This window comes from Pan troglodytes, chromosome 8 (assembly GCF_028858775.2).
Source record: "Pan troglodytes isolate AG18354 chromosome 8, NHGRI_mPanTro3-v2.0_pri, whole genome shotgun sequence".
Lineage (NCBI taxonomy): Eukaryota > Metazoa > Chordata > Mammalia > Primates > Hominidae > Pan > Pan troglodytes.
The window spans coordinates 120,518,511-120,545,070 of NC_072406.2; the positions used below are offsets into that span (position 1 = coordinate 120,518,511).

A 26,560-nucleotide genomic window follows, 5' to 3' on the forward strand; every position below is an offset into this window, starting at 1 on the left:
ACACGTAACTATAATCTAAGCATGAGAGAAATATACAAATCCAAATTGAGGAACATTCTACAAAATACCTGAACAGTACTCTTTAAAATTATCAAAATCACCAGAAACAAGAAAAGTTTTAGAAACTCTCACACATGAAAACAAAATGTAATATGGCATCCTGGACAGGATTCTGGAATGGAAAAGGATAGAAAACTAAAAAATCTGAATTAAAAATTGATTTGGTTTTTTAAAGTTAAGGCAGGAAAAGAGGGATGAAGAGAGTGAGAAAAAAATACAAGCATGTAGAAAACAGCAGATGGTGAATTTTAATCCAGTAATATATTAGTTTAAATCTGAATAGTCAAAACACACTAATTATAAGGCAGAGCTTGTCAGATTGGATTTTGTTGAAAGGAAAAAAAATGTAAAACCTCAGGTGGTTAAAAGTAAATGGATAGAGAAAAATATATGATGCTAGCATTATTTTTTTAAAAAAAGCTGGATTAACTATATTAATTTTAGACACTAGCCATTTGTTAGGTAAAATTAACAACCAATATGGATGGATAAAATGGAAGTTACATTTATTGCTATGGGTTGAATATTCACCATGTACTATGTACAATGTTTCATATGATTATCTTATTTTCTTGACTACCTCATTAAGTAGCTAGAAATATTTTTCCAGTTTCATAGTTGAGAAAACCAACATCCAAGAAGTTAAATAAGTATTGAGCTTCTCTTAACAAGGAAGTAAGCAAAAGCCAGGATTCCAACGCATGTCATATGATTCTAGAGCCCATATGACTGTACAGTATAGAGTTTAATTATGTAGCCACAAAAGAGTTGATTATGATCATCAGCTGGTAACAAACCAACTGATAAATGTGAGGAAGCATAGACAAGGTATGACTAGAAATCTTAAGGACACTATCTTTTGAATTCCATAAACTAATCTCTTAGAACCAACACAAATGTATTCTGATTCCACAAGTTTAAATAGTTACTTAATGGGGAAAACAAGGGAGTGCATTGCTTAGTGACATCTTCATTATTATTATTTACAGATAGGTCTTGCTATGTTTCCCAAGCTGGACTTGGACTTCTGGGCCCAAAAGAGCCTCCTGCCTCAGCCGCCTGAGTAGCTGGAGCTACAGGCACATGTCCCAGAGCCCGTCATAGTGATTTTTAAGACATGAAAGATGGCCACCTCACACAAAATTTTTGAGTGGACAACGGCACTGGAGATTGACAGTCTATACCTTTCATTTGATAGTTGAGTAAACCGGTGCCCAGAAATACAAAGTCATGTATCTAAGTCACAACTCAGGGACACAACCAGCATGAGATCCACATACTCCTCCTCTGAAGCTTATTCCACAAGCTGTTTTATATTCCTTTTGAATTACTTAAGCACATCTATTTAAAGTTTGAAAGACAGATTTGTTGATTTAGGTATTCTTTAGCCATTGTAGTCCCCAAAAATTCTGATCAACCAAATTTTTTCTTTGTATAAAATTAACGGGCAAAAGTGCAATTTTGTTATGTGCACATATTGCATAGTGGTGATGTCTTGGCTTTTAGTGTATCTACCATTTTTTCAATAAAAATAAAAACGATTTTTCTGTAAGAACCAAAAAGGACCCTTCCTTTGTCTCCCTACTCCACCATTGATAATGTGGAGAAAAGGCTTAACACATGCAGACGCACAATTTACCATGAATCTTCTACAATGTTTTCTGTCACTCTTCCCTGCTTTGGCTTCTCAGCAGAGTGATAGAGCCCTGTGGGAACAGGAAGACAGGCCAGGTGCCCTTGTGCTCTAATTTATGCTAATCTATTCAAGAAAGTTTGAAAAAAGAAAAAAAAAAGCAAATCAAACAAAGCATTTCATATTTAGAAATGCCAAACAAAACAATCACACACTTTTATGTTTCACACACCATGTGTGCCTTTAAATTGTGTTCTCCTTGCATGTAAGTAAAGGAAACTGGGACATTGGCCCAGCTATCAAGGAGACCCAGCAGCCTTTTAATCTGACCAATACTTTTAGTTATCTCTTACACACCGCACCCCTATGCTTATCTCCACTTACTGCTACCTGTTTTCAAAAGGCAACTTACTGATAGGAATTCTGCTTTTTGAAGCAACAATGCAAGATCTTCAGGCCCTAGGGATGAAGGAAAGCAAATGCCCAGTTATAACTTGGCTGAGCTTAAAAAAGCTAATCAGAAAGTGACCATTGCAGAAATGTTATCAAGATGACATGCCCTAGGAAGCACTGAAATAGGAACAGGAGAGAAAATTAGGACATGAGGCAACATGTAGAAGGAGGAGTCACCTTGAAGATTCTTCCACTCTGAATTTAGCACTTCAGACATTCTATGTCTCTGCGTAGCCTGTCTCCAACTAACATTTTTGGATTCTTCAGATTGAAATTGACTCAAAGCCTCTTTACTTCAGCTTCTCCTTTTATTTTTTTTAAGTTCTGGGATACATGTGCAGGGTACGCAGGTTTGGTACATAGTACGTGTGACATGGTTGTTTGCTGCACCTATCAACCCATTACCTAGGTATTAAGCCCAGCTGCTTTAGCTATCCTTCCTGATGCTCTTCCTCCTTCCACCCCTACAATAGGCCCCAGTGTTTGTTTTTTCCCTCCCTATGTCCATGTGTTCTCATTGTTCAGCTCACACTTATAAGTGAGAACATGTGGTGTTTGGTTTTCTGTTCCTGTGTTACTTTGCTGAGGATAATGGCTTCCAGTTCCATCCATGTCCTCCCAAAGGACATGATCTCCTTCCTTTATATGACTGCAGAGTACCCCATGGTATATATATATATATATATATATATATATATATATATATATATATACCACATTTTCTTTATCCAGTCTGTCACTGATGGGCATTTGGGTTGTTTCTATCTCTTTGCTATTCTGAATAGTGCTTCAGCTTCCTCTTTTTTAACCCCCTTCCTACTACATCCCCTTTAATCTATTGTGCAGCCCAAGTTTAAAGAAACCAGGATGTTGAAAATGCCACATGCCTCAGCAACTCATTTCTTCCTTCGATATTTGTAATAAAATTTCCTACTTCATGAACAGAAAACTAGTGAAATTCTCAACCAGTTAGCAAATGTGTAGACATGTCATTATTCCTCATATTCAGAGTATAAACTAGAATAGTTAGGTGCTTTAAAATCTCTCTACATCTGTGTGTGTGTGTGTGTGTGTACTTTATTAGTTACATGGAAAATTATTCAATATACATATACATATCTATATATATCATAACATCTATCTCTCTATATATAGAGAGTATCAAGAAATGTATATTGAACGTACTATTTTGTGTAAATAATGTAATGAGCCCTAGTAGTAGTAAAATTAAAAGCTACCATTCATGAAAACTGATAGCATATGAAATATAAAAAAAGGTCTCTAGACCCTTTGACTCTGTAAACACATCTCTGGTGATCATCCAAGGGAAATCAAAAGTAGGAAAACACAAATACACAGCAATATTCACATTAGGGTTGTTTATAAAGGACCTACTGTTTTTGACAGTAAGACATTTATTTAATCTATCAAGCTAAATCCATTCAAGCTTTCAGATATTTTAAAATATGTTTAAATACTACTTAGCATCCTAACATTTGGTTACGATATCTTCTCTTTTTTCAAAGAGCAGAATGCTTTAACAGCCTGAGTTTTTGGTTGCAAGAGCCAGAAGTCAACAATGGATAATTTTAACAAGAAACTCATAAAATAACAACATTGAGCAATTGAAAGAATTACAAGGAGAAACACAAGTAGGGCTGTAGAAGTAGGATTTTAGTTAACATAGCCAAAAACAAAAAAGTATTTCATAGCACACCACAGTACTGGAAAATACCATTGGTGAGCCTCTGAGAAAGACACCACAGCTTGCACTGCCGATGGCACTGACCACAAAGCCTGGTGCTACCTTGAGATTATTATGTAACTGCAGCTTTGGAAACCCCACTACAGCCATTGCTATCACCACTGCTACTCTCACCAGGGTGGATACTGGGCAGACCCTGTCCGTTCACATTACCAGCTTCAAATTCAGATTTGAGGTTTATGTATCTAATAGTGCATGGATAAGCACCCTGAAGATAAAGAAAAAGAGGGACCTGGCATGTAATACAAGAGACTCTCTTATAAGGGCTGCTCCTTATAAGGGAAGGAGTCTTACTGTGCTTAATTTCTGAATTATAATTTCTGAATTCATAAGTTAGGCACAGTAAGACGTAATTCATTCAGGAATGTTTAGACCCAGATTAGACAAAAACAATGTCATGTGCCCACTAGCGACACAGAAATATATTAAACTATGGTTATAACTAAGAAAAACTCTTTGCATTAATACAAGGTTGCAATAAAATCATAATAGTAGCTGAGTTTACATTTAGCAATCTAGGTAATGTTTTCCTATTTCTCTAATGTTCTGTGTTATATTCTGATATGGCTTTAATGGTTTTGTCTCCTGCAAAACTCATGTTGAAACTTAATCCTCAATGCAGTAGTGTTGGGAATGGGACCTAATAGGAGGTGTCTGGTCATGAGGGCTTTGTCCTCAGTAATGAATTAATGTCATTGTAAAAGGATGACACAGGCCCTAGTTTGCTTCTTTGTCCCTCTGCCTTCTGTTACATGATGATGCAATAAGAATGCCTTCACCAGATGCCAGTGCCTTGATCTTGGTATTCTCAGCCTCCAGAACCATGAGCCAATACATTTATGTTCATTATAAATTACTCAGTCTCGGGTACTGTAGTTTCTTCTCCCCCCTGGGGGATATATTCCGAGACGCCCAGTGCATGCTTGAAACCACAGTAGCACTGAACCGTTTGTATATTAATAGCATATTTTTTCATATACATAATACCTATGATGAAGTTTACTTTATGAATTAAGCATAGTAAGAGATTAGCAACAATAATAAAATAGATCAATTATAACAATACACTGTGATAAAAGTTATGTGAAGGTACTTGTTCTCTTTCCCTCTCTTGTAAACTATCTTATTATACTGTACTCACCTATTTTCAGACCGTGGTTGACCAAGAGTAACTGAAACCACAGAAAGCAAAACTGTGATAATGGAGAACTTCTGTAATCTCTTATAGAAGCACAAACAGACTCATATATACTCTTATTAAAAAAAAAATATTTTCAAGTGTCCTTCCTCTCCTGAGTTAAAATTCAAGCTTCTGATGTCAGATTCTACCTTTTTCCTCCTTTTTAAATACAAACCTGACATTCCTTAGGGCAACTAGCATAGGGCTTAGAAAATGATGGGTATTTTGAAAAGTCCTGAAAAATAATGGAGAGAGAGACAGTCTGAGGGCAAGAGGAAAAAAACATTAATGGATAAGCAATTGGATAATTCAGTGAACTAATGACTTTATTGGTTCTGGTAGAAATCTACCACAAGATCAGGGAAACTTTCTTCTTCTCATTTTCACTATCATTTTTATCAACATTATTTACTACATAAAGCATCTGCCACAGTAAAGTCTGTGTCCATTTAATTGACATTATAATTTTTCTTAATTATAAAAATCTTTCTCACACACACACACACACACACACTTCAATGAAACTGAGTAAATTACATCTGTTGTTAAGGACAAAGTAACATTAAGAAAAGCCTCAATTATTTTGAGAAAGCATTTTATCAATTTAATTGATATGCCTTTTTTTCAAAAAGCTAGGTAGAATGTGGAAAATGGATATACTAAGACAAGCAGGTACAGAGATGTCATTCTTCCATGAACCATTGCTTGTTCTCCTTTCAGACACCAAGGCAGCAGACATGATCTCCCCAAGATCCAGTGATGGTCCAGAGTGAAAGGGGCTACAAAGGAATGGCTGCGGTTTGAGAACCTGAGTGCAAGGTGATTTTACCAGATGTCAGGAAAGAGAACATCAGCTGCTGTGCATAGTCTATGTAAATAAGAAAGTATTTTAAGTAGCATGCACTTATCCCACAGCATATCTTGATTATCCCTGAAATCCATAACTGCGCATGACTCTGTGAGGACTTGGATTCCTTATAATTTCCTTAGCCCTTGAATACCTGCAATTCAACTCCTGGAAGCATTCTTGCCAGCTCAACTGCCACATGTTTGGAAACACAGAAGAGCAGGCAAGAGGATAATTATGTGTTCTTCAAAGTCTGGAAAAGCCTCACTCTTGTGACTTAAATCCTGCTTGATATGCTCTCAGCAAGCTAGTATCTTGACCTAGTAGTAATCACTTTTGAAAAGTAAGTAGCAAATATTCGTCCTGATACACACACACACACACACACACACGCACACACCCCTATATCTGTATCTTCAGGTTTTAAAAATCTTTTGCTTTGCTCATACACCCAGATGCTTTGAGAATGAAAGGAAATTTCCTTAAGTTTCCTCGTTTTACACCTTGAGTAAATTTTAAAAAAATGAATCACAATTCAAAGCAAAGGAAATTAATAGCTTTTAAATTATAAGTAAAATGTTATTCACATGCTGAGACACTGTCCATAAAATTAAGAGGCAGGTGTTTAATATGTTTTTAAATCTAAAAAGCAGGTATTGGAGAAAGAAAATAAGGTAACATAACACATACCAAGAACAAAGAAATTTAAATCTCTATCCATTAGAATGTTTTCAGCAACCAGTAACAGAAAACCTGACAAACTGTCACTTAAAGCACGAGAGCTTTCATAGTTTACATAAATAGAAGTCCGGATGAAAGTGGTTCCGAGTTTAATACAGCAGCTCAACCACGTCATCCTAAGTATAAATTCCCTTTGCCCTTCTGGTTTGACAATCTCAGAGTATCAGATTTTCGTTATCAGGAATGTATCTTCTTCATTCCAGTTCCAAACATGTTCAAAAAGGGAAAAAAATCCTCTGAAATAGAAATATAATAAAACAAAGTAGTGCTGATAATTGTTTAATATTGTTATTATTATTTATGTACCAATGGAAATGATTGTGGCCTGAAGGTCAAAGTGATGCTCAGGAAAAGATATCCCCTTCCCTATTAAGAAGCCCAAACTTTACTGAAACCTGCATCTGTAACTGATTTTCCCCTCTGCTGCATTAGCCACTACAGGATCATTCGCTGTCTCTTGCTGCAAGGAAGCTGGGGAAGTGTATATATTGGCAAAGGCTAACAGAATCACCATCTTTCTTTTCCCTTTCTTCACACCTCCTCACTCCCCCAAAATTGTTTTGCATTAGCAGGAAAAAAAAAAAAACAGTACAGAGCAAGAATTCCTGCTGCAAAGGGATGGAGTATAATATGGGTCACTTTGTTCATCCATTTAGACAAGCCCAATTCTGAAAATGATGCATGTAGAAAATTTTAGAATTGGGTAAAGTCCTTCTACAATGACTCTCTCAAAATGTAAGGAGACCATCCCCTCCTTATTTATCACTGTGATAATGACAGCATGAAAAGAAAGCATTGGAAACCAGCTTTTTCTCCAAAGGGGTTCAACAAAGGATTTGTCCAGCATGGTAGTCCAGAAGAAATAGTTCTTGTTGTCAGATAAATTTGAGGATTTTCAATACACACTAGTATATTAAAGAGTGATAAATATTATAGCTAAAAATTGGCATATGGTCAAAAATGTTTTATATTATAACTACTAATGTGGAGAGGTTGGTAAGTCATGTATGTCTTTCCCCTCTAAGGAAAACCGACAAGTTTCTGATTGGGCACTTAATATTCTCTAAGAAAAGATCTTCTAATGGTACCAAGGTTGTCTCATCTCACTGTTAATAGTGCTGCTCATCTATGCTGTGTTTTCTTTACACTTTTTCTTTCTTCAGACTAAACAAAGTATAAATTAGGCAGCAAGGAGTATGCAGTCTTACATTTATCCACCCAAGGGGGCTCAGACAGAAACAGATGAGTTTAAGCAGAGTCAAAATTGAAAATCAGGTTGAATTCCATCTTGAATTGTCACATGGAAAAAAATGACATTTGGTGAGATCTCAAAAGATTACAAAAATTAAGAGATAGCAATACAAGTCATGTGTGTTTCAATTGTGGATTTCACTGAGTTGACTTTAAGCAGGAATGCTACACAAGTCCTCGTTCTGCAAACAATTTGCAAGAGAAAGAGAAGAAATAGAGAAGATACTCTCTCCTTAAAGAGACTAAAATTAAACTCTTTTGTGCCTTCTGTAACTTCCTGTGTCTCTTTTTTCTTGACCAACTTCCACAAAGCGCTGTCATGAAACAATAGCCAAACAGAAGTCTAAAAACTCTTGATAGGCACCATGCTGTCCAAGGGATCAATAATATTGAACTTAACTCCCAGGATCTGGCATATTAAGAAACAAGAAATGTGTTATTTTATAAATATTCTGATGCCATCTTTAAAAATATATAACTCACTTAATTTTTTAATTGTCATAAAAGACACATAACTTAAAACTTATCATATAAACCATTTTTATGCATACAGTGCATTGGCATGAAGTACATTCACACTGTTGTGCAACCATTACCACTACCTATCTCCAAAACTCTTTTCATCTTGCAAAGCTGAAGCTGTATGATTAAACAAAATTTTCCTATTCCCACCTGCTCCCAGCCTGTAGCAACCATCATTCTACTTTCTGTCTCTGAATTTGACTATTCTAAATACGATATGTAAGAGAAATCCTATAGTACATCCTTTTGTGACCAGTTTATTTCATGTAGCATACTGTTTTAAAGGTTTATCATGTGTTAAAGTGTCTCCAATGTTACTTTTAAAGTCGAGTTTCCCCTTCTGTCATTTGCTGGCTTAGGAAGATAAAGATTAAATTCAAGGCAGATCCATCAGCCAAACAGTGGGCTAATAAATGACCAATACGGAAATGTCAAATCCTCATGGGTTTTCAATACAACTCCCATAGAAATTTCTTCAAATGTCAGTGACTCCAAGGGAGATAATCTTTTGGATATTATTGTAATAGAAACAGTTTTATGTACACTAACATACCAAACTCCTTTATCATGCCTGGAAATCTTCTCCACAAATAGTAAACTCAAGCCCAGTGGAGACCACCACCATCTCAGAATCTAGCAGCATGTTATTTTAGTTTCTTTGAACAAGAAGGCTGATATAACTGAGTTTTACAGCTTAGTACCTATGTTTGGGCATTTTCACTTAAATCATTTAATGAATACTTCAGTTCTAAGTGATTTGTCAAAATGTGTTTCTTGCCTCCTTTACCTGATAAGGGGCACCTATCGTTGGGCTCTGCATGTCAGCTGGTGAGAACACACAAAGATGGGGAACACTGAGAAGGTTAGATTTTGACTCTACTGCAGAAGTGACCAGAATCCTTCCCAAGTGGCCCCTCTCCCAAAGGATTCACACCAGCCTAACAACTTACTACTGTCCATCAAATATAGCAGGTAAGCGTCTGTCATTGGAATCCTCATTTTATTTCTTTCTCCTCACTGGAATTGCTCCCCTTTAACATCCAGTTGTTGCACAGAACTTTCCCCATCCTTTGGCTCAGGGATGTTCAGAGGCTTATTTTAAAACATGCAGTTATTAAGTGATAGGTTTGGGATTTGAACACACATTTGACTGACTGGCACCAATGGCTATCCATACCCATTTAACTTTCTGTCCTAGTAAGAGGGGAGGTTGGGATTTTAACCTAAACAGTCTAAGGGTAGCATTCATGCCCTTAATCACTTTACCACTGTAACCTTTAAAAAAACTCACTCAAGTTGTTTGTAAGACTCTGGATAGTGAAATCACACCCTGTTACCATAGCCTACCCTTCTCAGAGTTGAATAACTAATATGTTTATTCGAGGAGGAGATGGACATTTGATAGAAGTTAGGAATAATCCTTTCAACTAAAAATGGTATAAGGATGTAATATCCTAATATAAGAGAAGGCTAATCAATGACTCCATTGCTCATTTCAAAAACTGTTCTAGGAATGAGGATGCTGTAATACTAGATTCAAAGCCTAATTAAACATGTAAGTCAAAGTTTTTACCACAGGCTTCCTCCTTCCTCCTCCTTTTCCCTGGATCTTACTGAATATTTGCTGGAGGCAGTTGAAGAGGTCCAGGATAAGGGAGGAAGAAGGCTGAGTGTGGTTGTAGCCTTATATGATTTGGAACTGAGTAAAAAATGTAGTTAAGGAAAACAGTATGGCAAGATTTGGATCCCATCAAGGGAAGTGGCTGAGTGAGGTCGTGGTCCACCAGGATTGGGGGCTAAGTGAGGCAGGTGTTTGACACATTGTGCCCTTAGGCATTCAGTGTGCATCAAGAATCCATGTAAGTGAGATGGCTTCTCTGGTGAGGAGTTGGTCAGTGAATCACTAATACGCAAGGACAATGTGCAAATAAGAAAATCAGTTATTGGGATAATGGAAGCCAGAATTCTCAGTGTCAGTGGAGGGAGTTACAAATAAAACATAGGGAGCCTAGAATGAACCATAAATTTTGGGGATTTAATTGACATTATTGATGCAAACTCATAATTTTCACTAATACAGGTAGATATAAAAATTAATATAGAAAATTTGTGTATGTGATATGCACAAAGAGTATTTCTAGCTCTATTCATTCGAAGACCAGTGGCAAAAGGTATATCTAGCCCTCTAATTATTTCTAGATATTATTATTCATTAAAATGAACCAGAGCTCCTTGGAGAAAAGGATTTAACACTGGGACAATAAAAAGTATTATATAAAACTGGAATATTTTATTGTATCAATCAGCAAGAAGTATTCACAGAATAATAGTAAAGTATCAAAAAGCCATCAACATTAGCTTAAAAGAGGCTTCCACTGGTCAATTTGGATAATTTGAGTGTAAGAGTAAATAATAACATAAACAGATTACAAACCATTAAATAGCATGAAAATCTATGAGTTCATATTGATGTAAAAAATACATGACTAAATAGGCCAGGCACAGTGGCTCACTCCTGTGATGCTATCACTTTGGGAGGCAAGATGGGCAGATCGCTTGAGCCCAGGAGTTTGAGACCAGCCTGGGCAACATGGTAAGACTCAGTGTCCACCAAAAATACAAAAAATTAGCCACTGTGGCGGCACCCACCTGTAGTCCCAGCTACTTGGGAGGCTGAGGTACAAGGATCAATTGAGCCTGTGGGGGCAATGGTTGCAGTGAGCTGAGATTGTGCCACTGCACTGCAGCCTGGGTGACAGAGGGAGACCCTGTCTCAAAAATAAGTAAAAAAATAAAACTGTACTTCATATTAGAATGCCAAACAATAAATATAGGAGGAATTATGGTATTAGAAAAATATCCATTTGATAGCCTTCACAGTAATGATTGAAGCCAAAACTGATGGGAAAATTTAATGAGAAAAAAGATATTTAGCTAGTTTCAAAGTATATTCCCACAAGATACGTGTTAATTTCAAAAGGAAAATGTAAGAACTGTATAGAGGAGAAATCTGGTAGACACACCTGATCCAAATGGCACCAGTGTTAGCAGCACTAACAATGGGACAAATCCATCTGGAGTGGTGCCAGGTAGGTTTCAACAAGAGCACAGTCTTATTTCTATGATTATTATGGACAAAAATATATAACCTGGATCCAATTATTAAAACACCAAGACTAAATATGAAGAAATAGATGACAAAATGCTTGTAATCTTAAAATAAAATCATGAAAGACAAAAAAATCTGAGAAACTATCCCAAATATACTAAAAGAGATATGACACCTCTATTAAATACATTATCCTTGACTGCATCATTTCTAAAAATAAGAATATCGGTAAAATTTGCCAAATTTTGAATAGAATTTGTGGATCAGATGGTTGTATTGTATTAATAGCAATTTGTTGGTTTTGAGGGTTTGCTAGGATAATGTCCTTTGATGTAAGAAATGCACACAAAGCATTCAGGGTAATGAAGCATCATTTTGGTAACTTATTCTTACATGGCTTGAAAATATTACACCTACACTTGTATACTTATGTATGGCATAGAGTAGTCCCTTTTATCAGTGAGAAATACATTCCAAGCCCCCCAGTGGATGCCTGAAACCAGGGATTGTACCAAACCCTACACATACCATGCTTTTTTGATCTGATAACTGAAAGGGCTACTAAGTGAGTAACAGGCAGGTGCCATATACAACGTGGATATGCTGGACAAAGGCATTATTCACATCATGGGTGGGACACAGAGGGACTGCATCATGCTACTCAGAACAGTATACAATTTAAAACTTATGGATTGCTTATTTCTGGATTTTTTCATTTAATATTTTTGGCCTACAGTTGACCATGGATAACAAAAGGCAGAAAGCAAAAGCAAAACTATGGATAAGGGGTGTCACCGGGGGATTAGTGCATTTAAATAATTATAAAAGGAAAGATAGTAAATGTCAAGAATTGCTAAATCTAGGTGCGAAGTATATGGATTTGAAAAAATTACTCTTGCAAATCTTCCATAACTTTGAAATTGTTTAAAATTAAAAAGTAATATAAAAGTTTTCAACAGTGCTACCATACTGATAATTGAAATCTTTCTCTCATGGAGAAAAACACTCCATGTCGTGGGGCAAAATACTTCAGGAATACAGCATTCTTGAATTTCTTCCTGACAAATCCCAGCTTCTTAGTACCAACCACTATTTTCTGAAAGACACCCAGATGGTAGATGATACTTCATTAAGATAAAGCCCAATTTCTTTCCTTTCTTGATGAAGGTGGCAAAGCCACTACTCTGAGACTAACATGAGGTGGAGGCCATTTTCATTTATGTTCACTTTTTGGGGTTGCCATCTTCTTTATCTGAGGACTATAAACAGCTAGAATACAGAGTTAAGAAAATTGCTCAGAAATTTCATAAAGGATTTTGTACTGTTACTGCTACATGATTTAGCTATCTCAGAGGACACTGGCCTAGCAGGAAATTCCTTGCAAAGCTCTTAATTCTGCTGTAACTCTCTGGCACCACTTCGTTTTAACTTCATAAATGTGTCTTAGCCAACCATATATCTATTAATTAACCTTTAGAAAAATAAGATTCTCCAACTTTTTTAGTGACAATATTTGGAGTCAAACCTATCTTCCCAAAGCTATATTGAAATCTCTTTGGTCCAGTTTAACAACTGTGCTGCCCTCTTTATTCATCACCCCAAACCCCATTCATCCAATAAGCCTGACTAAAAACTCTTCAACACTTCAGAATAAATCCATCTCAAATTTCAACACTATTATTCTTTCTTGATTCTTGTCTTATGTGCCTCACTTTAGAGTTAATTATTTATATCTTAAGTTTTCTACTGAACTGAGACTACAAGCTTCTCAAAAGTGTATAGAGGTTTGCTCATCTCTGTGGGCTCTACCATGTTGAGAGAAGATATTATAAAGCATAACTCCTAATTCAGTGCCTTCTTGTTTAATCAAGAGAAGAACCCAGTGCTCAATAATTGAGAAGTTGTGAAGGATAGATTGTAAGGCCTCCATGATCCTTACATCTCAGTAATTCACACACCTGTGTAATTCTCTTAAGTGTAGTCAAGACCTGTTAACTTGATTCTACCTAATAGAATGTGACAAACATGACAGGGAATACATAGGTATGTATTCTTCCATGCATTATAAAGGATTAACTGTCCATCATAATATCAGGTGCTCTCACTGACTGGCTTTGAGGAAGCAGGCAGCCATGCTAGGAAGGCTTTGTCACAAGCAGATGAGGTTGGCTTCTGGCCAAAAGTCTAAATAAAAATGAGGCTGTCAGCATAACAGCCTGCAAGAATTAAAAGCTCCTAAGAATTGTGAGAATGTGGAAGCAAATATTTTCCAATTGGAGCCTCAGATAAGATCACAGCCTCATCTGACACCAAGATGGCAATAAAAGTCTGTTAAAGTTGACACTTTTTTTCCCCTTTCTACATTTCTTGTTACCTAATCTCCTTTGTAAGATTATTTCAATCTATTTTCCTTTCCTCATTTCCCCTACCCCAAATAACAGTGAATCACAAAGGCCAGCTTCTGTATAAGCCTTGCTTTGCCATTGGAACTAACTTTTTAGGTATAATTTTGGAGATACGATGGAGAATCTCTCTGTCTCTCTCTTTTGAATATCAAGGACTCTATACTTTCAAAACACTTTTATGTAACGTAAACTCTATCTTTTGTCCTTGTCCACTTTTTTAGTTTGTCTATATGTTATGATTTCTGTCTTCAGAAAGGCAAAGTGACTCTCCTGGCCTAAGCCCAGGATGTAGCAGAAAAAAAGTCTTTCATAAATATTTTCTGGGTGAAAATTCAGGGACCAAGTGCCTTGAAATTACACAGTGGTGTTGCCTAATCTACTCCCTGTTGTGGGGACAAAAAAAAAATAGTCCTAAAGTTAGTACCTAAGCTTTCCAGATTCACAGACATACATGTATATACACATATGCATATGCACGTGCATGTACATTACAAGAAGACAATTAACCAGAATGGCATGTTGGCAAACAGAAAACTACTGCCCTTTATTAATGCATCAGAAAATTCAGCAGACCCAGTTCCCCACTCAGCACAGCAAATTCAGACTCTTGATGTGTATTAAGCACTTTCCATGTCATAAAATCAGAAATGTAGACAAGTGGAACAAAATAGCCCAGAAATAAATCCACACATTTGCGGTCAGGTGATTTTTGATAAAAGGTGCCGTGAAGGAACAATGGGGAAAGGATAGTCTTTCCAATAAATGGTGCTGGGAAGACTAGATATCCACACGCAGAAGAACTAAACTAGACCAGCCTGTATCACTTTATACAAAAATCAACTCAAAACGGGATAGACTTAAATGTAAGATTTGAAATTGTAATGCTAATAGAAGAAACATAGGAAAAAATTCCATGACATTGATTTTGACATTGATTTTTCTTATATAACCCCAAAACACAGGCACACAGAATGAAAATAGACAAATGGAATTATATCAAACTAAACAGCTTTGGCACAGCAAAAAATAAATAAATAAATAAACAGAACGAAGAGCAACCTATATAATGGGAGAGAAAATAATTGAGAACCATACATCTGATAAAGGGTTAAAATATATAATGAATTTAACTCAATAGCAAGAAAATAAGTAACCCATTGGGCAACAAAACTGAAAACATTACTCAAAAGACGACATACAAATGGCCAAGTATATGAAAAAAAATTCAACAGCACATTATCAGGAAAACGTAAATAAAAATCACAATAAGTTATCACCGCATTCCTGTTAAAATGGCTATTATCAAAAAGGTGAAAGATAACAAGTGCTGGCGAGGATGTGGAAAAAAGAGAACCTTGATACAATGTTGATGGGTATGTAAGCTAGTTGAGCCACTATAGATAACAGTATGAAGGTTTCTCAAAAATTAAAAATAGAATTACCATATAACCCAGGAATCTCACTATCAGATATATATCCAAAAGAAATGAAATCAGTATGTCAAAGAGATATATAAACTTCCATGTTCATTGCAGCATCATTCACAATAGACAAGGTATGAAATCCACCTAAGTGTCCATCAGTGGATAAACAGATAAAGATAAATGTGGCATGTATGCACAAAGGGATGCTATTCAGGTTTAAAACATGAGGAAACCCTGCCATTTGTAATAACATGAATGAACCTAGAGGACATTAGTTTAATAAGCCAGGCAAAGACAGACAAATACTGCATGATCTCACATATGTGGAATCTTTAAAAAGTGAAACTCATAGAAGCAGAGAGTAGAATGGTGGTTACCAGGGGCTAGGATGGGAAAGTATTGGGGAGATGTTCGTCAAAGACTACATAATTTCAGTTAGATATGAGAAATAAGTGAAGAGATTTATTGTGCAGCATGGTGACCATATTTAATACCAATGTATTGTATTCTTGAAAATCATTGAGATTACAGTGTAAAAAATACTATGTATGTAAGGTAATACATATGTGAATTAGCTTGAGTTAGCCATCCCACCATGTATACCTATTTCAAAACATAATACGTAATAAATGCATATCATTTTGTCAATTAAAAAAATAAATAATTTCTAAAAAAAAAAAAAGCAATTGCTACAGGCTAAATGGTTTGTGCTGAGGTCCTCTTCTTCATGGGTCTTGATGAAGGGACAGAGATGAGCTGGGAAAATTAGGAAGGATCACTTTTCCTTGTGACATTTTGCTCTATTGTATAAGGTCAGTGAGCCTGCCTCAACTATGGTGTTCAGACTTATCCTTGAGACTCACGGCGCTGTGAGATTCTCTCCCTGATGTTATCAGAAAAAAGGACAGTATTAAGAATTGAAACAAGTCCTGTATTTCAGATAAACCACATGTCTTTCTATGGTGAAGATAAAATGATATAATGTCATTATGGCTGGTAAACTATACAAGAGTAGACACATACAAAGATTGGTGTTAATGTTAATTAACATTTATGAGCACTGACTAGGTACTAGTACTATCCTGGACACAAAATCCTTTCCAGTTTATCCTTCCTAAAACATTATGAGAACAGTATTGTCAACATATTATACATGAGAAAACTGAGGCTCAGAGAAAATGGCAATTTAAACCATCCTCAGATTCAGTACATACCAGAGGCATGATTCACACTCATGTCTCTCTGGCCTCCAAATTCACATTACATAAATAGTCCATTTCTTCCTGCTCTTATCTGCCTTTGAGTTTATTCTTATAGGTTAGGAAAAGCCATTTAATTTTTTTTAATATTCAGCAAGGTTTTAGTAATAAAGTCAGTATCTCCCTGCCTACGTCTCCATGACAATTCATAAACTAAAACCATGACCATGAACATCTTATTGGTGTGCTGCCAAGAACAAACCTCATAACTTGCTAAGATGGAGGAGTCAGGACATATGAGGGAGCAGTAATGTTGACTAAGAAGATGCCAATTTTACAGACCCCCTTCTTGGACTGTAACGACACTCCCCTTAATGCTTTCCCATTCCTCACCTTCCAAGGTGTACGAGTGAGGAAGGAATTAATATAAGCCACTGCGCCTGCCTCCTGAAAAGATGATGCTTATAAACTTCAGGCTGGGTCCTCATAAAAAAAAGAAATGGAGACCATGACTCACCCGAGAGGTCTCAGGAGCAGGTCTTAATGTATTTGTTTGAGAGACATAAAGTGTTCCAAGGAAATATTCTTTCCTGGCCAAAAGCTGCATTCTTTGAGATGAGATGATTATGCCTCTTTTAAGACATAAATGAAAGTATGTGCATGAGCACACCATGTACAAGCACCTCATCTTTAGCTTGGAAAAGAGATAGGACTGCCAAGCCTCATCTCCCAGAGTGTGAGTATAACAGAATCAGGCATGAAAGCCTGGAACTTGAGGGGCAAGGGGAATGTCTGAGTCTGACAAACTGAAATTCAAACTCTAGCTCATTTGTATATTAATAGTAAAATTGCAGAAAATTGCTTCTTCTGATTCTTCACTTGCCATCTATAAAAATGAGGATACAAAGTACCGGCCTCCTCATAATGTTTTCTTGAGTAATTTAGTTAAGTAAGAAAATGCATGTTAAAAAAGGAAAAACATTCAGTACAGTGCCTGGGACAGAATGAGCCCTCCACAAATGCTTTTCTTAGACTGTGTGAGTTCCTAGATTCTGAATGAAGAGATTGGCTTTCATAAGTGTGAAAGGAGGAAGTGAGAAAAGACTGATCCAAAGAAGTGGTCCAAAAGGGAAAATGTGATAAGGTACCAGTGTGCACATATTGAAGCTCAAGGAGAGGTAATTGTGTGCTAGCACATCTGGGCACTGCTTGGGCTAGAAGGGCAGGGAGATTCAACGTTGCTGCTGGGGGGGACCCAGAGCCTTTTTGAACACTTCTGAGATTTTGAAGAAATAAAGTAAATTTTAAAAAGAATAAAAAGAAAGAAAAGGAGGATAGGAAGACAACAAAAGAAAGGAGCCAAGAAATATGCAAGACTTTATTCAGTCAACCATCAGTAACTGAGATACCATAAAAGGGAAATTAAAAAGAAAAGCCGACATGAAAGTATATCCAGGCTCAGCAAAAACTAATTGGTGACCATGCACAAGCTAAATACCTTCCTTGGGCCTCAATATTCAAACCATATTTCTATGGTGACTAGATGTTTTCTAAAATCTCTTGAAGCTCTGAATTTTTAAAGCTTTGGATCCAATCATAAGCCAAGCTTAATGATGTCCATGGTTTTACTAAATACACAAATATATTTCATCAAATATATATCAAATAGTGTGGGACTGCAAAGAATATGTGTTCTCTAGCCTACTTCAATTATATACTATTTTTATATAGAAAAGTATTCAACACACTACTGAAGATAACTTGGTGATTGGAGACTGTCCGAGGGCAACCACTGTGTCCACAAGCTGAAGATGGCAGGGACTCAGGAAGGAAGAAGCCTGGGTCACTGAATCCACCCAAAGTAGAGTCACCTCCATCCAGAAACACTTGCATTGAATAAGGACAAAGTGGCTCCATTGAAAATTTAAGACTTGGCCAGTTCCACCTGGCTTCTTGCATGTTCTCACAGCTGAAATCTAGATCTTTCCTATAACTTCATTGCTGGGACCCTTTAGTCCTCTGTCCCTACTCCCCTGCCTGCATTGATCAAACACAAAGGGAACCTGGAGCCTGTAGAAGATGGAGATCCCTGTGTCCTGTGCAGACAAGGTCAGACTTCCCTGAGGCAGAAGAAAACTTTAGATCAGGAGAATGAACCTCAACCAGGGATGCCCTCTACTGAAGTGGACCCCACCACTCTGCCCTGGCATGCTCGTGTTCAGGGCAGGGCTGAGGCATGGCACTGCTCTGGTCTTCTAGGTTTGCTGCAGTGCCAGGTACAGCCTAGAGTGGCCTGAGCTTCAGACTGATCTCTGGTTGTATTCAGCCCTTTCTGCTTCCCCAAATGTTCTATATCACTTGCTATTAATAGTTGTACACTGAATAGAGCAAAGTTAGACAGAACTGTTTTATTGAACAGGGCTGGCCACACTCTCCCTGGCCCGGCTGATGATCTGTCCTAGTGGCCAGGAACATGTTTACATTAGAAACGGACCATGCCACAGGGTTCTGTGTAGTATGGTTAATGTGAACTACGGGACACTGACATTCAAAGGCAGAACTCCCTGCTCTTTCTACCAGGGAGGGCTGGCTGAGTGCCAAAAAAAAAACAAAAACAAAAAAAAAACAAAAAACAAAAAACGTTCTCCAAACTATAAACTATTGCTGGAGCTTCTCTGGCATTCTGATTCCAGGTCTCTTTGGGTTTCCCTGGGAGATCCTGATAAGAACTGCTATGGTTTTTATAATAAAGAGCTGACATATGTTAAGAAGGGGGAATGAGCTAGCCAAGATGTTTTCTGCCAAGGTTGAAGTATATTAAAATCAGGGAGAAGATTGGGCTAGTTACATAAGCCTTTGGAACCATAAAGCCTTCCACCTGTGGCAGAAGCCTGTCGTCTGAAGTTACAAACTGGAGGAGGGGGATGAGAAGGAGGAGTGAAAAGGAGAGGGGGCAGAAAAGGGAGAGGAGAAGGAGGACAGGAAGGGGGTGGGGGAGGGATCTTGTTCAATTAAGTGTGAATCTGGCCCGTTGTGTCTTTCCCTGTGTCTGATATTTGTCTGAGGCACCATTCCCTTCATACTCATCAACTGACCACGAATACGATCTACTCTTCTCTCCTATGTTTGAAAGACAGGACAACAGATTTTTCTATTGTAATGTCGGCTTATTTTATATGTGTGTGTCTATATATCTCTACACACACATATATATTATCACGGGAATAAAGATTGAACACAACATTTTCTTCCTCTCCCTTTCCCACTCCTCCTTCCCTCCCTCCCTCCCCCTCATATGAATAATCGTAGAGGGCTCATTATAGTACAATTCAATACACAATAAAAACTCAGTTTTAGAGTCAGAAGAACTAGATGTAGGAGAGTTATCTAAAGCAGTCTCACTGGGCTTAACCGCTCCCTCATTCACACAGATGAAGAAAATGAGGCTGAGAAGGCAAATGGTTTCCAAGGACAATGGTCAGTCAACAACAGCTGTTACTGATCTCCAAATATCCTAGTCCTGCAATCACCTTCTCTTCCTCTTAGGAAGTCTGGAACCCCAATGAAAGGTGCCAGGGAATGAAACTGACACCTTTCCCCACATCAGCACCACCATCTGAACCACATGCCTCCTCATGAACAGATTTCAGTTATGTTAAAAATAACTTTCAAAAAATGCTTGTTGGATTCTTCTTTGACTTTGTTCCTTTCATCGCCCTTGCAGGATCTATTCGTGATCTTTGGAGCATAATAAACTCTGACCTGATGCCAACACTGACCACAGGGATTATGTGATCCTTTACAAAATTCCCTGGCAACTGTTATTTTATCATGTAATTCTGAAACAGGCAGTAAATGATGATCACTTTTTCTGGTTTTAGCGAGGGTTCATTCGTTCATTCTAGCAGACAAAAATCAAAGCCTGCAAAATGACCTTTTAGGCAAGCAAGTCTGTACCCTGACGAGGGGGCAGATAAGTACACAAAGTATATAATGACAATCCTATTACCAGCAAGTGAAAGTTAATAGAGATGGTGGTATTTCAGGTTGACAATGCTAAAAGCAGGTGCTAAGATGGAATTGGGCTTGAATAATATTTTTTAGGGATCAACACCTGTGAAAGGGAGGTTTTGAAAGCTGGTTAAAGCAGAAAGAACATCTGAATAGTGATTCAGGCTTCACAAACACCCTTTCACCCCAAAGAGAACTCTAAAGGCACATGGCCTATTTGAGTTTCCCCGCAGAGGTCTTTGCTATCCCCAGCAAGATCAGTCAGTATGGGCCATTGTGGAAAAGTATGCAGCTCACTCACTACAGCTGAGGCAGACCATGAAGGAGGTGGCAGCTCTAGACTGTCAGTAACAGCATTTCTAGTGACCAAGCAACATGTTCTTCCTGTAAGAAGGATTTGAAGCATCTCCCACAGCAGTTTTAAGGAAGGGTCAATCACACATCCAGAAATAAAACCAGGGCACCAGAGAGGGGGAGGAAGTTGAAGACAAAGATGGGACAGTGTGGGAGGAGAAAAATAAATGTGGTTTCGAATTCAAGAGTTAGGAAAAAGTACACAGTCTGGAAGGATAGTTTTCCTATTCAATACCAAATTTTTTGTTGTTAATACCACAAACCTAAGTAGAAGGTGTCTTCTCTTAGATGCTGTGCAGAGATTTTAGTATTTTCTCTAAAGTATTTCCACACCTGTGCCTCATCTTTCTTACCACGTTCCCCTGTCATGAACCCACTTTTTTATGATTTCCCTTTAAGAAGGGACATGACATGGAGAGAGAGGCTCCTTGATTTGCCCAAGTCTCTCAGTGAGTTGGTGAGAAACTTGGGCTTTAACCCAGATCTGTTGAGCCCCCACACTGAGAGTTTTAACTGAATCATGATGTGTTAGTCAGGGTTCTCTTAAAGGGACATAAGCAATAGGATATACATATATACATAAAAGGGAGTTTATTAAGTATTAACTTACATGATCACAAGGTCCCACAATAGGCTGTCTGCCAGCTGAGGAGCAAGAAGAGCCAGTCTGAGTCCCAAAACTGAAGAACTTGGAGCCTGATGTTCAAGGGTAGGAAGCATCCAGCATGGGAGAACTTACGTAGGCTGGAAAGCTAGGCCTACCTCCTTGCTTCACGTTTTTCTGCCTGCTTTATATTTGCTGGCAGCTGATTCGATTGTGCCCACCTGATTAAGGGTGGGTCTGCTTTCCCCAGCCTACTGACTCAAATGTTAATCTCTTTTGGCAACACCCTCACAGACACATCCAGGATCAATATTGCATCCTTTAATCCAAGGAAGTTGACATTCAGTATTAACCATCACAAGGCCACCCCTTGTCAACTTGAACCCACACACGTCTCCAGAGATCATACATGATCTTCAAATAAAGACAATAATAAGGTCAGAATTCTGACCATGTAACATAATACAACATGGGATTGGTACAATTGGAAATGAACCAATCCCAAACCCAAATACTATTACATACAGTTAACAATACTTAAATGCTGATATGAAGTCAATAAATCTTATGTCACATGATAAACGAAAAGGAAATACAATGAAGATATTTTCTTAGTACAAGTGTATACATGCACAAACATGTTTTTAACAAAAGAAGGAGGCAATACTCGTGACAATTACAGCCCTCATTTCTGCAGCTGGTCATGTGGTCACAGCTGGTATTGATGACTACCTCCGTCTACTATCCATTCTGTATTCCCTTTGCCTTCAACAAGCACTTCAGCAGGTTGTGGATTTTTTTCCTGGTGGAGTGACCCAAACCTTCATTCCTGAGGGGTCTGGGTCTTTTGTAGTTCTGCCTGGATTGGGCTGTTGTAGTTTCTCATTGACCTTAATCACAGGGCATGGTAATACCAAGAGACACCCTAATGGATCTCCGGTATTCCATGCATACACTTCCTTGCCTCAGTTGTGGAGTAGCAGACTGTTTTTATCTTTATAGTCCTGGTCAATCACCCCAGCCAACACTGTAACTTCCTTCTTAAACTGTTGACTTAAAGGTAGGAGGAGCCCCAAGTGTCCAGGTGGCAATTTTAACTTTCAGTTTAATGGAATCATTGTTGTGCCTCCTGGTGGCAGCATTCCTCCCTCTGAAACTAAGACCTCTAGGCTAGCAGAATGTAATGTCGCGGGAACAGAAAGCCAAAATTTTGCTAGTGGATCACTAGGGGTGATGGTTACTGGTGCCACTTCCATTTCCACCCCTTGATTCCTGGACCCATGAATCCTGGCTATGGGAGAAAACAGTACCATATATTGAATGTTGATTCAGAGCATACACAGTCTTCTGGAAAACTTTGCCCCAGCCCTGCAAAGTATTGTCACCTAGTTGGCATTGTAATTATCAAGATTTCAAAAGGCCATTCTACAGTTCTATCAATCCAGCTGCTTCAGGATAATGGGGAATGTGGTAAGACCAGTGAATTCCATGAGCATGAGACCACTGCCACACTTCTTTAGCTGTAAAGTGAGTGCCTTGGTCAGAGGCAATCACGTGTGGAAGACCATGATGGTGGATAAGGCATTCCATGAGTCCATGGATGGTAGTCTCGGCAGAAGCATTGCATGCAGGATAGGAAAACCCATATCCAGAGTAAGTGTCTATTCCAGTGAGGACAAACCTCTGCCCTTTCCATGATAGAAGAGGTCCAATATAATCAACTTGCCACCAGGTACCTGCTGATCACCCCGAGGAATGCTGTCATATCGAGGGCTCAGTGTCAGTCTCTGCTGTGGCAAATTGGGGTGGCTGGGGAAAAAGGCTAAGTAGTGTCCACAGAAGGGGTCATCATATCCACTTGATTATTAAAATCCTCCTCTGCTGAGGTCGCCTCTTGGTGAGCACTCACATGGGATACAAACATCTTCACATTTTTTGACCAGTCAGGGAGGTCCATCCACATACCTCTTCTCCAAATTTCTTTGTCTCCAATTTTCCAATCATGCTTCTTCCAAGTCCCTGACCATCCAGCCAAACCACTGGCTACAGCCCATGAGTCAGTAAATAATCACACATCTGGCCATTTCTCCTTCCATGCAAAGTGCACAACCAGGTGCAGTGCTCGAAGTTCTGCCCACTGGGAAGATTTCCCTTCACCTCTGTCCTTCGGGGATGTCCTAGAAAGGGGCTATAATGCTGCAGCTGTCCACTTCCATGTGGTTCCTGCATATCATGCAGAACCATCTGTGAACCAGGCCCTAGTCTTCTCTTCCTCTGCCAACTGATCATAGGGAACTCCCCATGAGGCCATCAGTGCAGGCTGGAGAAGAGAAGGCAGGGTGGAAGGAGTGGAGACCATGGGCATTTGAACCACTTTCTCATGTAACTTACTTGTGCCTTCAGGACCTGCTCGAGCCCAGTCACGTATATCCCACTTCCATTTGATGATGGAATGCTGTTGTGCATGACCCACTTTACGGCTACATGGCTCAGAAAGCACTCAGTTCATGATAGGCAGTTCAGTTCGCATGGTGACTTTGTGACCCATAGTCAAACATTCAGTTTCCACCAAAGCCCAGTAACAGGCCAAGAGCTGTCTCTCAAAAGGAGAGTAGTTATCTGCAGAAGATGGCAGGGGCTTGCTTCAAATTCCTAGAAGCCTCCACTGTGATTCACCTATGGGAGCCCGCCAAAGGCTCTAAACAGCATCCCTGTCTGCCACTGACACCTCAAGCACCACTGGATCTGCTGGGTCATATGGCCCAAGTGGCAGAGCAGTTTGCACAGAGCAGGCAGTCTCAATCAGTTGCAGAATCTTCTCCTGTTCTGGACTCCACTCCTGGTACCAAAATCTATATTAGTCAGGGTTCTCTTAGAGGGACAAAATTAATAGGATAGGATACACACACACACACACACACACACACACACACACACACACACATATATGAGTTTATTAAATATTAACTTATAGGATCACAAGGTCCCACAATAGACTGTCTGCCAGCTGAGGAGCAAGAAGAGCCAGTCCAAGTCCCAAAACTGAAGTCTGGGTTTCTAGGGCAGGAAGCATCCAGCACCAGAGAACAATGTAGGCTGGAGGCCCATCTCATCACTTCACATTTTTCTGCCTGTTTTATATTCACTGGTGGCTGATTAGATGGTGTCCACCCAATTAAGGATGGGTCTGCCTTCCCCAGCCCACTGACTCAAATGTTAATCTCCCTTGGCAACATCCTCACAGACACACCCAGGATCAATATTGCATCTTTCAACCCAATCAAGTTGACACTTAATATTAACCATCACACATGATAAATAATCACCAACGTTAGTATCATAGCCATTTAGCCCATCTCTGATAGAACTAAGGCATGGTGTGAGGCAGAACATTGGCTTTGTGGCATTAATTCCAAATCTCTCACATACCCCAGACATCTTCTGTGGGGCAACCAACTGTGAATCTTCTCTTGCCTTCTGAACTAGCTTCATTTCACCGAACATGTATTGAGAAGCTACCATATGCAGGGTACAGTTTGTATTTCTTGTACTTCTCTTCTTTAATCTTCCCTCCTATCTAGCCCCATGATAACATTTCTGGTTCTTGTGAGAATGGCCCATGTTGGCTCCTTTGCAGGGAGTTAGGCCTTTTAACAGCTGTGCAAGTAGATATATCAGGATATTTTTCCAGACACAGATGTTTTATTTATAGGGCCCCATTCACTTCTCATTAAGATGCTAGAGAGAGGAAGGAAGAGTTGAGAAAAGCCAGAAGACATTGTAGAAAAAAAAAAGAAAAAAATTAGAATTAAAATGTGAGGGTGGAGGGGTGCAGAAATGCCCAGAAACATCCTCAATCAGCTCCATGAAAACAGGAACCACATCTATTATGTCCCTCCCATCTTCTTAGTTCCTTGAACATCATCTGACAGATATGTGTCTTATGGATAAATAAAGTTAAAAAGAACTAGGCACGATCAGTTTGGTGAAAAATAAAACAACTTCAACTGTATTAGTCTTTCATGCTGTGATAAAGACATACCCAAGGCTGGGTTATTTACAAAGAAAAAGAGGTTTAATGGACTCACAGTTCCATGTAGCTGGGAGGCCTCACAATCATAGTGGAAGGCAAAAGGCACGTCTTACATGGCAGCAGACAAGAGAGAATGAGAACCAAGTGAAAGGAGTTTCCCCTCCAAAAACCATCAGAACTCACGAGACTTATTCACTATTACTAGAACAGTATGGGGGGAACTGTCCCTGTGATTCAATTATTTCCTAATTGAATATCTCCTAATTGAAACTCCCTTTGGGAGAGTTCAAATCTCTCCCAAAAGATGTGGGAATTATGGGAGCTACAATTCAAGATGAGATTTGGGTGGGGACACAGCCAAACTATATCATCAACTAATTATTTTCTAGAAAATATAGACATTTTATACAACTATTTCCTCTTTTTAAAAAAAAGGATCTAAGGTTTGAATTTAAAGTCAGGGATTGATGCACAGGAGATGTAGCTATAGGCAGCCAGGGCTGTGCACAGTAGGGGAGAAAGAAAAGTGGAAAGACATCCCAGTTGCTTTTTCACCGATTGGGTATGCCTTTTTCAATAAATCCTCATTTCCAGGGACAAGACTCTTCCAAGGGCCAAAAGCCTCAATAAAATTTGCATTTCCATATAGTTCTATTAAAAAATGAGCAAAATGTATTCTGTGGCCTAATTTTATTATTTTTTGTTTTATTTTTAAAGCACGATCAGCAATTTTAAAGACTGGGGCCTACAGTTGGATGCAATGTGAAGTCTTCTGAAGTTAATATGCTGAAAAGTGAATCATTAAACTTAATTTAACTACATCCAGTTGTGTTCTCCAGACCAAAGAATGGTTTTATTCTACTAATTATCCCATGGTTTTCATGGCTTGGGTCTCTTCCATGAGCCACTTCAGTATGAAAGCAAGCAACTAAGCACTCTATTCACAAAACAGGGAAACCTGAATTTGCC

At 38.5% G+C, this 26,560-nt stretch overlaps 1 long non-coding RNA gene across 2 annotated transcripts; it reads left to right on the plus strand.

Annotated features, from left to right (window-relative positions):
* Window positions 1-820: 820 nt before the first annotated feature.
* LOC107966834 (uncharacterized) lies at window positions 821-26,378 on the plus strand. 2 transcript variants are annotated; one of them, XR_001706837.3, is made up of 4 exons: window positions 821-888; window positions 5,812-5,910; window positions 9,248-9,424; window positions 26,309-26,378. It is a non-coding gene; the product is annotated as an uncharacterized LOC107966834 (long non-coding RNA). The 2 variants fall into 2 exon arrangements; XR_001706836.3 differs by lacking the exon at window positions 26,309-26,378 and adding an exon at window positions 20,314-20,457.
* Window positions 26,379-26,560: the final 182 nt, after the last annotated feature.